At 35.1% G+C, this 12,612-nt stretch overlaps 1 non-coding gene and 1 pseudogene across 1 annotated transcript; one reads left to right on the plus strand and one right to left on the minus strand.

Moving 5' to 3' along the window:
* Positions 1-2,195: 2,195 nt before the first annotated feature.
* Positions 2,196-2,302, minus strand: LOC111813588. Its single transcript, XR_002818801.1, has one exon. It is a non-coding gene; the product is annotated as a U6 spliceosomal RNA (small nuclear RNA).
* A 9,080-nt stretch (positions 2,303-11,382) lies between these two features.
* The window catches only part of LOC101576854, an 18,721-nt pseudogene continuing 17,491 nt past the window's right edge, over positions 11,383-12,612 (plus strand).

Raw genomic sequence — 12,612 nt, forward strand, 5'->3', positions numbered from 1 at the left:
ACCATGTTGATTTTATCACAGAAGCTTTGTAGTATAATTTCAAGTCAGGAATTGTAATTCCTCCTGCCTTGTCTTTGCTGGCCAGGATTGCCATTGCTATTGTAGGTCTTTTCTGGTTCCAAATAAATTTCAGGAACAATTTGTCTAGGTCTGAGAGGTATGTTGGTGGCAGTTTGGTAGGGATTGCATTAAATCTGTACAACAAGTTTGGGAGTATGGCCATCTTCATGATGTTGGTTCTTCCTATCCAGGAGCAGGGAATATCTTTACATTTTCTGAAATCCTCTATGATCTCTTTTTTCAGAGTACTGTAATTTTCCATGAAAAGATCTTTGACTTTTTTGTTTAAGTAAATTCCAAAGTATTTCATTTTCTTCAGTGCTATTGTAAAAGCTATTATTTCTCTAATTTCCCTCTCAGTGTGTTTGTTATCTGTGTAAAGGAATGCTATTGAATTTTGAGTATTGACTTTGTATCTTGCTATTCCACTGAATTTGTGTATAAATCTAACCGCTTCGTTGTGGAGTTGTTTGGGTCTTCCAAGTAAAGTATCATGACATCTGCAAATAATGATAATTTAACTTTGTCTTTACCTATTCTTATTCCTTTTATTTCTCCCTCTTGCCTAATGGCTGTAGCTAATGATTCCAAAACTATATTGAACAGGAGGTGTAATAGAGGACATCATTGTCTTGTGCCAGATCTGAGAGTAAAAGATTTCAGTTTTTCCCCATTTAGAATTATATTTGCCAATGGGTTGTCATAGATGGCTTTTATCAAATTGAAGTAGAGGCCTTCTATTCCAATTTTCTGTAGGCCTTTGAACATGAATGAGTGTTGCACTTTATCAAAAGCCTTTTCTGGATCAATTGAGATAATCATATGGTTTTCACATTTTGCTCTATTAATATAGTGAATTACATTTATAGATTTTTGAATATTGAACCATCCTTGCATCCCTGGGATGAAACCTACCTAGTCATAGTGTATGATCTTCTTGATGATTTTTTGTACTCTATTTGCTGGAATTTTATTGAGGATTTTTGCAGCTATGTTCATAAGAGAGACTGGCCTGCAGTTCTCTTTTTTTAGTTGTGTCTTTCTCTGGTTTTGGAATCTGTATAATACTTGCCTTCACGAATGATATTGGGAGGACTGTTTCCTTTTCAATTTCATTGAAGAGTTTGAGGAGTGTAGGTTATTATATTTTCTGTAAATTTCAGCTGTGAATCCATCAGAACATGGACTTTTCTTTGTTGGCAGGCTTTTTATTACATTTCATCTTTCTTTGGCTATTATTGGGTTATTGAGATTTTTTTTATTTTCTTCATTCATTTTTGGTAATTTGTACCTTTCTAGGAATCTGTCCATTTCATCTGTGTCTTCTATTCTGTGAGCATAAAGATTCTCAAAGTAGCTATTGGTGATCTCCTGAATTTCCACTGGGTCTGTGGTAATTACACCCTTTTCATTCCTTATCACTTGTATTTGAATTTTTTCTTGCCTCTTTTTGATGAGGTTAGCTAGGGGCTCATTGATTTTATTTAATCTTTCAAAGAACCAGCTTTTTTATTTAAATCTTCTAACTGTTTTCTTCATCTCAACTGAATTAATTTCTGCTCTAATATTTATGGTTTCTTCTCATCTTTGGGCTCTGGGTTTGGTTTGCTCTTCCTTTTCTAGATGTCAGAGAGGCAGCATTAGGCTGTTTATTTGTTCCCTGCTTTCCTAATGTGTGAGTTCACAGCTATGAATTTCACTCTGAGAATTGCTTTCATCACATCCCATAAATTCAGATAGGTTGTGCTTGAATTTTCATTGAATTGTAGATATTGTTGAATTTCTTGTTTAATTTTATCTGTGACTCATTGGTTGCTGAGTAGGGTGTTGTTTAATTTCCATATATTTAGGATTTTTTCTGGTTTCTTTAGTCATTTATTTCCAGTTTCACTGCACTGTGGTCAGATAATATGCATGGGTTAATTTCTGGTTTTTTTGCATATACTTAAGCATGACCTATGGACTAGTATGTGGTATATTTTAGTAAATGACCCATGTGCAGCTGAAAAAAAAGTGTATTCAGCTGTAGTTAGTTGGAGCAGTCTGTATATGTCCACCAAGTCCATTTTTCCCAAGCTCTGTTTCAGTTCTGCTACTTCTTTGCTAATTTTTTGACTGGTTGACCTATCTTTTTGAAAAATATGGAATGCTTCATGAATTTGTGCATCATCCTTACACAAGGGCCATGCTAATCTTGTCTGTGTTATTCCAATTTTAGTGTATGTTTTACCAAAGTGATCACTCTGAAAAAAAAAAAGATATGTCAAATAAAATTATTCTCAATCTAGTCAGTATTTCTTTTAAAATATTTCACTTTTTTATTCATTTGGTACAGATTCTTGCTACTGAGCTCAGACCCACAGTGATCCTTCTGTCTTAGCCTCCCCACCACTGGGATTATAGGTCTGCACTACCATACCTGGTTCTTTATCAACTACTGTCTATGATCTTCACATCAATAAATAAATAAATAAATAAATAAATAAATAAATAAATAGGAGTTTTAAACATAGAATTCTGGTTTAGTAGCCTTGAGTGTAGGCCAGAAAGGACAATGAAAATTTATCTTTTAGTCTTATTTGAAAATATTCCAAAGGAAAAATCTAGATAGCTTTTTCACCATTTTCAAACCATCCCTTTTCTTGAAAAAAAAAATAATGGCATGCAGTTCTCTGTAAATAAATTATAAATTCTTCTTAGAACTATGTTCTGAAGCCAAAGAAAATCATGTTTTCCAATACAGAAAATCTTATGTTAGGGTTTATTCATCACGTAATCAAAGCTTCTTTTACATTTTTTTCTAAAGGATTACTGCTAGCAAGAAGTGTGCTAAGAGAAGGCAGTAATGCTACTAGGCTTGGAAATCTAACTTTGAGTTTCCTAAATGTCTTTTGTTCTAGACTGTTAGATTTTATTTTAGTTTTATTCACTTGAGAGTTACGTTCATGTGAAAGTAGTCCAGATGAGAAACAGGGCAGAAGGCCATTTTGTACCTTATCAAATGTAGTGGAGCAGAATATCTGAGGTCTCTAGCTGTATTAGGTACATTTTTCCATTTTCCCATTTCACTGTTTGCATTCTGTCCAATAATCAGAAATTCATAGAGATAGAGACAGAGACAGAGACAGAGACAGAGACAGAGACAGAGAAAGACTGCTTATCTTAAGCCTGGAACCGGTTGGCTGTGTGGGAAGATATAGGGAGGAGTTGGACACAGATCTTGACACACAGTAAGAGAAAATCATTAGTGCTAACATTCCACAGAACTGTGTGTGGGTAGAATTCACAGTAACTTAATATGAGGTTTATAATTAGAGGAGTTACTTAGAAAGACTCCAGGAAAAAAGTAATAATGAAAATATAGAAATACTAGGTATCATGAATTGATCACGACATATTTTATATGTATTGAAATTTCATACAGTACTCCACACATATGTGAATTTATTGCATGTTAAATGAATAATTAAAATAAATATTTAAAGAGATAGAAAAGTTAATTACTCTGGTTCATTATTGCATACATATATGCACATACACATAGTATCTATCTCTATATGTCACAGTGATTCTTAAATTTGTATATTTAAAACAGAAACTAAGAAAACAGGTTGAAAGGGTTAGTTATCTCTGCTGTTGACAACATGTGTGAGCTTGGTTCTTATTGTAGTTGATATTTAGATGTCCTCTCCAAGCCCTACTCCGCTCCACATGGGGCTTATAGTAAGGGCTTGGATCATGGGAATATGATAAAATTATCAGTGGATGATGACTTATAGCTGAATGTGACTTGGGAGGTGATGCCTTGTAGGATGTGTATCACTGTGCATGAGCTGAGAGGACTTTTCTCCCTACTTCCTCGCTTGATATCTTTCTCCCTTTGCCCACCTCTGCTTCCGGCCCAGTTCCATTAACAGTTTCCCCTCTACCATGCCATCCTATGCCTTTAGTTCTGCCAAGTGTGGACTAAAACATTGACATACTGTGAACTAAAAGGAACTTTTCCTTTTCTAAGTATACCTTGGAAATTGAGATTTGTGTCCCAAGGATGAGAAAGTAACTAAGACAGATTTTGGTGCCAGCATGGGGTCATTCCTGTGACTGTACATGGACCAAGTCATTCAGAAGTCATCAAAGTTGATTTGTGGGAGCATTTTAGAAAGATTTGGAGGTTCAGGCATAGAATAAGTCAAGCCTTATGGATGATTTTGGTCAGAGTTCAGAAGACCAAAATTTTGAAAGTTACCCAGCTGGTGAGGATCAGTGTCAAGAGGTCTCATTTGGGAAAAACTAATCCATTCTGAGTGAACTTAAGACTATGAATATAGTTCTGGCAGAAAATTTGTCTGCATTTAACCCATTTCCTGAGATGCTTCAGGTGACTAAGATTAATAGAAGTAAATTGGTCAACTTTGCACAGGAAATCTCACAGCAGCCCAGTGTTCAGGCAGTAACATTGATGCTCGTCAGGGCTTTTAGCCAGATCTACCCTGGGAACCAAGAGCAAAAATCATAGCTGAATGATTTAAAAGTTTTCAATTTGTCCAGAAAGGCAATGCTGATAAAGTTGGGGCTTGCAAATTGGTACAGAAGAGACCCTGTTTAAATATTAACATTTAACAGAAGGCAAGCACTGTGTAATAAGGGCAATGAAAAAAATGGCCAAAGGTCTTGTATATTGCATCAAGGCTTCACCTTAAAAGGCTCAAAAGTGCAAAAATAAAAGTATTTGCATGGAGAAGAGATCCTTGGGGCATGACATTGGAGAAGGGCTGCAGAAGGTGATTCCACAGGATTCTCATGCCTCACCATCCAGGAGCTCTGAGGACTCTGTACTCACCAAGAACATGCAAAGTACTCAGCTATTCCTACAGCAAGTTGTGGGGTCAGGAGGGTTTCCATCTAAGTTTCAGAAGTCCCGGGAGGCCAGGCAGTGTGTCCCTGAAAGGACAGTTTTTGATGCTGCGAGAGTGAAGTCATAAGTACAGTAGAGACTCCAAGATGTCTGATAAGCTATAGTCTTGGAATATCTTAGGAAAGCTGCAAGGAGTCAGAAAAACCAGCCCAAGGGAGTGGCAATGGGGGTGACAGCCATGGACTGTGCTATGGGGAAGAGCCCCCCAAGCCAGTTAGTATTCAACTTTACACACCATTTCCTCAGCATTCTGGATATGTCACAGATTTAATACTCGCCTGCTGGATTTTGATCTTACTTTGGCCCCATTCTTTTATGTGCCCCTATATCTCACTGTTGGAAAGAAATATTTGCCCTGTGTCTTTTCAGTTGGAAGTGTTTTTTTTTATTTTTTATTTTTTTAGAAGGCTCACAAATAAGAGTTGCCTTAAATCTTCGAGGAGACAGTGGGCTTGAGCTTTTCAGCTATGTTGGAACTCTCAAGACTTGGCGACTTTTAGACATGGATTCTGTATAAAGAAATGTATATGCATCATTTGAAGGCTACAGATACAATGTTATGGTTCATATCTACATGTCACCCCAAAGCCACAGTGGGCAGATGGTCAGAGCTTGGGCTAGGTGATTGGATCTTTAGGGGTGATACTTGTAAGTATATGAGTTCACTGATGAGCTAATAGTTCAATGTGATTTTGAGTTAATCTTTGGTCTGTGAATGTGGATTACTACTGACCTGCCATAGAAGAATACAGATCTGTTTGTCCTCTTCTGAGCTCCCTGTGTGCTTGCTGCTATCATGCATGAGCTGTTTCTCCTCAGCCATGTGCCTCTGCGTTGGCTTCCCTGATTTGTGGCCTGTCATCTACTGAGTGAAACATCTACAAACTGTGAGGCAGAATAAAACCTGCCCCTTAAATTGTAGTTGTTGGGTATCATGTTCCACTGACAGGAAAGTAGCTGAGACAGTTATGGAACATGGCTTGCCTTATTTTCTGTTTCTTTGTTTGTACCATGAAGATAATATATCTTAAATTGTGAGCTAATAAAAGTTGTTTTGTTTTGTTTCCTACTGGCAACCTCCTACTTAGAACAAAAGGAGTATCAAATACAGTTTAGTGATGACTGCTGAAGTTCACTTCAAGTTTCTCTTTTCATTGTGATATCTAGATTAGCTAGGTTTAGTGTGTTCTGTTCCCTGAAAATTGATCACAGATAGGAGTATATGAGTTGCACTGTTGTAATCCCCACATTTGGGAGGCAGAGGCAGAAGGATCTTTGCAGTCTAAGACCAGCCGGGTCTACAAAGTGAGTTCAAAGCAAGCCTAAACTGCATAGGGATACCCTGTCTGAACACACACACACACACACACACACACACACACACACACACACCAATCACAATCACTACATCCACTAAAATCATTTTTGTATTTCTTTCTGTCGCATAACAATACCTCCTAATGCCTCCCAATATGACTTATCTTTTTCTGCACACTCCTACTTCCTCACAATTAGGGGCTGTAGACGCGGACTGTCTACAATCAGGGCACTCAGTTCCTGTCGGAAAGCAGTGCTCAGGATGGGTGTGTGACCTGAATTTGAATGACCTGACGTGATTGGCACAATTGGATAAAAATCTGAGTCATCATAAATGATACAGAACTTCAAAACAAGATAATAAGAAATCAACAATAGTTGTGATATTGTATATTGTTATCTTCAATATAGTTATTCAGAGTACCAGATATAAGCATGTGAAATTGGCCAAAAATTGTGTCATTCATGGTTTATTTTTTATTCTTTTAAAATAAAAAATAGAAAAACAAATTGAAAACAATTTACATCCTATAAAATGAGTCTTTAATTGTTTACTAGGATTATGATATTGAACTACTTTTTAGTGTACAATGGAGAATATAAAGAATAGTCATTTTCAAAGAAGATATCAGAGAAAATTAAGCAATAACGAGCTGACAATAAATGTCAACAAGACATACAATATCCTTGTCAGGTGAGGTCCATAGGTCAATTTTATGAGTATTGAGATTATTGATAAAAATTTTGCTATTTCATGAGATTTCTATAAATCCAAAAGCTTCCTTTTGTTTCAGAAAGTACATGGTTTCTAAAACACATAAGTTGCTTAAAGTTAATAATGGTATCATTCTTTTTATATCTGTTATGTAATTTCCCTTGATTTTTGGTGGAAGTTACTCTCCTCTATCTCAAATGGTTTAAGTGATATGCACTCCGAATAAAAGCCTGCTGTTTTTAGAGGTGACATTTCAGGATAAAAATTAATCTTTTATTTTTCATTTCCTTGTGTCTCTATTAAACATCAAAGTCAGTAACATCAGTAGTCTGGTAATTACATTAACAACTTGTACCACAGAGATGCTTTATTCCCATTTGACAGGTGATCGAGAGAATTTTACCAAGAAATGACTTCTTTCTCAGATCTAAAGTCCATAAGAACTTCCTCTATGAAATATTTTTATATAATGAGGAATAAATTTAGAATCACTGAGACTTCCTTTATAAAATCTCACATCATCTTATTTATCATGTAAGCATATTCAGGATACAACAACAGTTTCATTTTGGAGACTAGTAAACCGTGTTCATATTAAGATTGCAATATTTGTGCACGGCTATTTTCTTCCTTTTCTGTGTTGCAGGGGGTCACTCCGCAGCTCTAACTCACGGCACACCTCCTGTTTTCTGCCTCCCCGGTGCTGGGATTACAGGTGCACACAACCATACCCCGTCTTGGGCACCGCTCAGTAAATCCGGGGGCAGGGCTGGCATGGCATATGGGTTTCAGCACATTCTTACTCTGTACTGCATTTTACTGCTTTTCTGAATATCCTGGATACACTAGAGCCCCCGAAAAATTCTTGAACATCAAGTTTTAAACTTCACCTTTCTTACATCACATGCACCTCATTCTTTTCTCCAGGAGGTTTGTATTATTTTTCTAGTTGATCAAGGACAATGTCTGCATATTTCTCATATCAATAGACTCTGTGTGTGTGTGTGTGTGTGTGTGTGTGTGTGTGTGTCTGTAATGTGTGTGTTTAAAATATTTCTATCTCTATCCAAACTATGAGTTTCTAATCTCTCATTTTAATTTTAAGTTTTCTTTGGAATTTCAGGTTCTTAAAATGTGCAAAAACTGAAAGAAAAGCTGAATTAATATTATATATTTAATGAAATATGTTACATTATCTTTAATAGATTTTTACATAGTAAAAGATCATTTATGTAGTCATAAGGTAAACTTTAAAAAAACATATGAAATGTTAAGAAATAATTTCTTGTCTTTTATATAAACATCTGCAGCAGGATTTCAGATTCACTTGTCTGTCTTCTGCCTCATTAGCCTCCAAAAGAAAGCCTCACGAATGGTAGAAATAGGCAGGATTCATGCAAGCACACTGATTGACAATGAACTGCTTTGTATTCAAGTAAGGTCAGAAGGTGTCTAGATGAAATCAGAGGACTTTCTCATATTCATTATTAAACTTCATTATGCTATAAAGGATATTTAGTTTTACATTTCAGACACTCAATTTATCCAATTATAATTCTGAATGATCATTCCTTAGTAAATAATTGTGTTTGTATTGTAGAGTGATAATTGTATTATCATGGAAAGTATGGACAAAATTGTATAATTAAGTAATTTGAATAGACTTTTTATTGCATCAGAGCACACTGAAAATGAAAAAAAACAAAGAAAGTTAGGGAATTATTTTTTATTTGATTTACAAAGCCATTTGGTTTTAATAATGAGCATTTACTCAATTTATCAAATATTTACTTAGATACTATACTATGTTAAATAGAGCACAATTAAAATGTTGGACTATATAAAATACACACAAATGTAAAATGAAAACATAATTCCTTCTATGCAGAATATACAGATATTATTACAGATAAATATAGTAATATTTTGTGGCTTTGCTTTTTCTAAATATTCATAAAATGGGGCACAAATCTAGGTTAAAGTGCACAAACACTGCAAAAACATTTAATCATTTGTTTTAAATTGGTCAGCTGGATTTTAAAATGATCATTACATAAGACACATATTCTACCATCATTTTCTTTTTGAAATGATCAATGATAATTTCCCTTTGATAAATTTTATTTTTGAAACTATGTCACATTATCGTATATGATACCAGGGCCATGTACCCTCATGGTGAAGTAATTCACCTGTTTTTGTTGAAATGTATGCCAACATTGCCCTTTTCTGAACAAGTAGAATTTTACGAGAGACAAAGGCAGAGAGCCACAAAGGGGGCAGAACGCCTTTTGTATAAATGTATTCTTTTCTTTTGGATGAGATGCACTATAGCAACTCTTTATCAAACGACTTCGGCTGATAGTTGATGAGAAAGACAGCACTATGGGAAGGCTGAAGGCACAGTGTTCAGAGCCAGCATGTCATGGAGGAAAGCACAGACACCCCACGTGGGGGCTCAGTTTTTCAATGTGAATAAATGGGGTAGTAAAAGTTTTTGGCTTGGGGAGACTACATGATGCTCAGATGAGATGAGGTCACACTTGTAACAACTTCACCACAGTGGCTGTGTGTTTTCTTACTGAATAAGATCATTATAGATCTTACTTTAAATAACAATTTTATACACATTGAATGAAATTCTATATTCTGTAATTTGAACTGTGATGGACTCAGATATTAAGCAACATTCCATTCAGTGTACTTTGTAGCTATTTTGTCTCAGCCACAGACTTTGCTTATCTCCAAGTTCTATTAGATTTACCATGTTTGCTTAGTCAGCCCTTAAAACCAACCCTCAATAACAAGCCATGAGCAGCCGTCCATTACGTTAGCTCTGTTATTTAGGGTCAGTGGTTAATGGATTTCTGATGTAGATGAAAGTTTTTGTGTAACTGAGATATCACTCTGACAGATGAGGTCACAGGAGCTTTATCTGGTGTTCTTTCAAGCTTCCCAGTGCTCAGTTATGTGGCGGAGTGGAAGCATTTCAGAATCAATGTGTGGTACCAGGCTGTCTGGATGGCTGTATACAGACATGCATTATTGTATTTCAAAACTGTGTTTCAATGCTTGTAGCAAGCCTCAGAGAATGATAAAAGCAAAAATCTTGGATGAATAGAAATTTTTAATGAACAGTTTGAAATGGTTATGAAATGCTACTTTTCATGTATTTATGAATGTGTAAGCACCCTTCCTTTTTAAAAAAATGTATTTGATTGCTGCAGGGTCTAACTATTCAGCTTGGACTTAGGGTGATCATCCTGCTTTCAGTCTCCCCAGAGCTTGACTTTTTCTTTTGTTAATAAAGCACTACTATTTTATTTGTATTTTTTATATTTTACTTTGTGGTACTAAAACAAAACAAATGAATCAAATTTTATTATAAAATTTATTTTATTTTATCTTCTATGATATTCATTGCTATTAGTAATATTAAATTATCATGCAATTTTGTTTAGAAAATTAAGGTATTAAATAAGTTTTTATTTTTGTCTATTAAAATGGTGAAGAATAAAATTGGAAAATCTCCATTAAATTTTTTAATCTTACATTAAGTGGCTATAATATAAATTTACCATTAAAAAGAGAAACATAGAACACTGTATCTGTGTAATGAAAAGAACTATAATAATGTGAGCACATATGTTTTTGTTGGTACCTGAGATAGAAAAATCTACTTTCTGGAATGTGTACCAAACAGAGAAAAAAGAGGGAAACAAGGAACCTAGATGTGATTCACAGAAAGTAATTCCTTGTTTTTATTTGTGCATGTGTGCTTTCTTGGGATATTTTAAAGTTTTTTATTTGTTATATTTTAGAAATACATACTGATCACATTTATCACAGGGAATTTGTACTTGTACATAATATATTTCATCGTTCTTTTTTTCCGCCAATCTTCTCTCCTCTCTCTGGCTTCTTTATAGAATGGAGTACTATTCTGCCATAAAGAAGAGTAAATTTGAGATATATCTAGGTAGATTGATGCACCTTAAGATCATATTCTTAAGTGAAATAAACTGGACACAGATATCTAAATATCTCATTGTTTCTCTGGTTTAAGAAACATAAAATGTAAGTAGAGACCAAAATATATAGCAGATATTGGAAATGGGGAAAAAATGTCTTCAAATGGGAAGGGAAGTAAGGAGTGTAGGAAGCAGAAAGGAAGGCAAGGAAAAAGGGAACAGGAGAAAGTGTAAACAGACTTCATCAATAAGGAGGGCAAGAGGGGTTGAAAGTAATTTATTTATTTATGTATTTATTATTTTATATATATTTGGTTGCTGCAGCGTCCCGCTACGTAGCTCAGACTCGTGGTGATCCTCCTGCATTCAGCTTCCCCAGCACTGGGTTACAGGTGTGTAGCGCTATGCCTGGTCTCGGGGACCTGCTCAGTGAACCCGGGCAGCAGGGCTGGAGCAGTACGTGGTATCAGAGATTGAACAGTGGTCCCTGCACTTGCCTAAGCAGTCACTGTAGTCGCTGAGCTATCTCATTGGCGCCGAAAGCAATTAATTTAAATACAGCATTATACTGCCAGAAAAATTCACAAATATTAAAATTAAAAAAGCTTTTCAAATGAGATAGAATTTATATAGTTTGTATTTAAATGAATACATATGCTGTTAAGAATAAGAAATAAAATATCATGTTCCTCATTTTGTCTTGAAACTCATTTTGTAATAGGTAGATTATTAAATGACTCCAGGACAATGAAATAAATCTTCAGTGCAAGCTTGAAATTGTCAAGAATACTGAGTAATCTGAGTGGAAGAACAAAGATATACCCTACTTAGAACTGTTTTCAATGAAAGCAAGAGGGAGACAATGCAATTTATCTTTAGAAGAAAGAAGACAAATGTCATCATAACTATTTTCTTGTTATCTAAAACGACAGATGGCAGTCAGGCATGGTGGCACCCACTTTTAATCCCAGCACTAAGGAGGCTGAGACAGGAGGATCTTAAGGAAGAAATGTGTCCTCTCTCAGTCACTGTCTGTGGTATATTGTTAGAAGAGACGGCACTGACAAAAAGATGAATTATTTCAGCTTTAGGATACATTTATCTTCACTTTGGAAGACACTGAGACAAACTTGAAGACAACAGTGTTTTTACCTACGTGTTTTCAAAAATGCCAATTGACTGTCTTCTGGCTTGTGTATTGTTTAAAATGGTTTGCTTTTTTAAAATACACGTTCTTTGCCTTTAAGAGTAGTATTTTTTATCAAATTTGTTCTTCCAGTTGGATTGTAATGTGCCTTAGTGGAGCTTTATTTAATTTTTTAAAAGAGAAAATAAATTAGAATTAAAGCAAGAAATTACAGGTGATACAGAATTTCACATAACAAAGTAACATGAATTTCACAGTATTTGTTGCAATACATAGCATTGTCTTCCAACCAATTATTCACATTACCAGACACATGCTTTAAAATTGGAAGAAAAAAGAAAGAAATTAAGAAGAGAAAAAAGTATAAACAATTTAAAAAAGAAACAAATTAAGGATCATCTGCTCCTTTCCGTAGAGCAGCAAAAATGCTTCCTTTGCTGTGGTTGGAAGTTGTAATAGTGCAAATGAGTATTCTTTTAAGCAAGTT

Source organism: Octodon degus, unplaced genomic scaffold (genome assembly GCF_000260255.1).
Source record: "Octodon degus isolate 3935 unplaced genomic scaffold, OctDeg1.0 scaffold00202, whole genome shotgun sequence".
In the NCBI taxonomy this organism is placed as follows: domain Eukaryota; kingdom Metazoa; phylum Chordata; class Mammalia; order Rodentia; family Octodontidae; genus Octodon; species Octodon degus.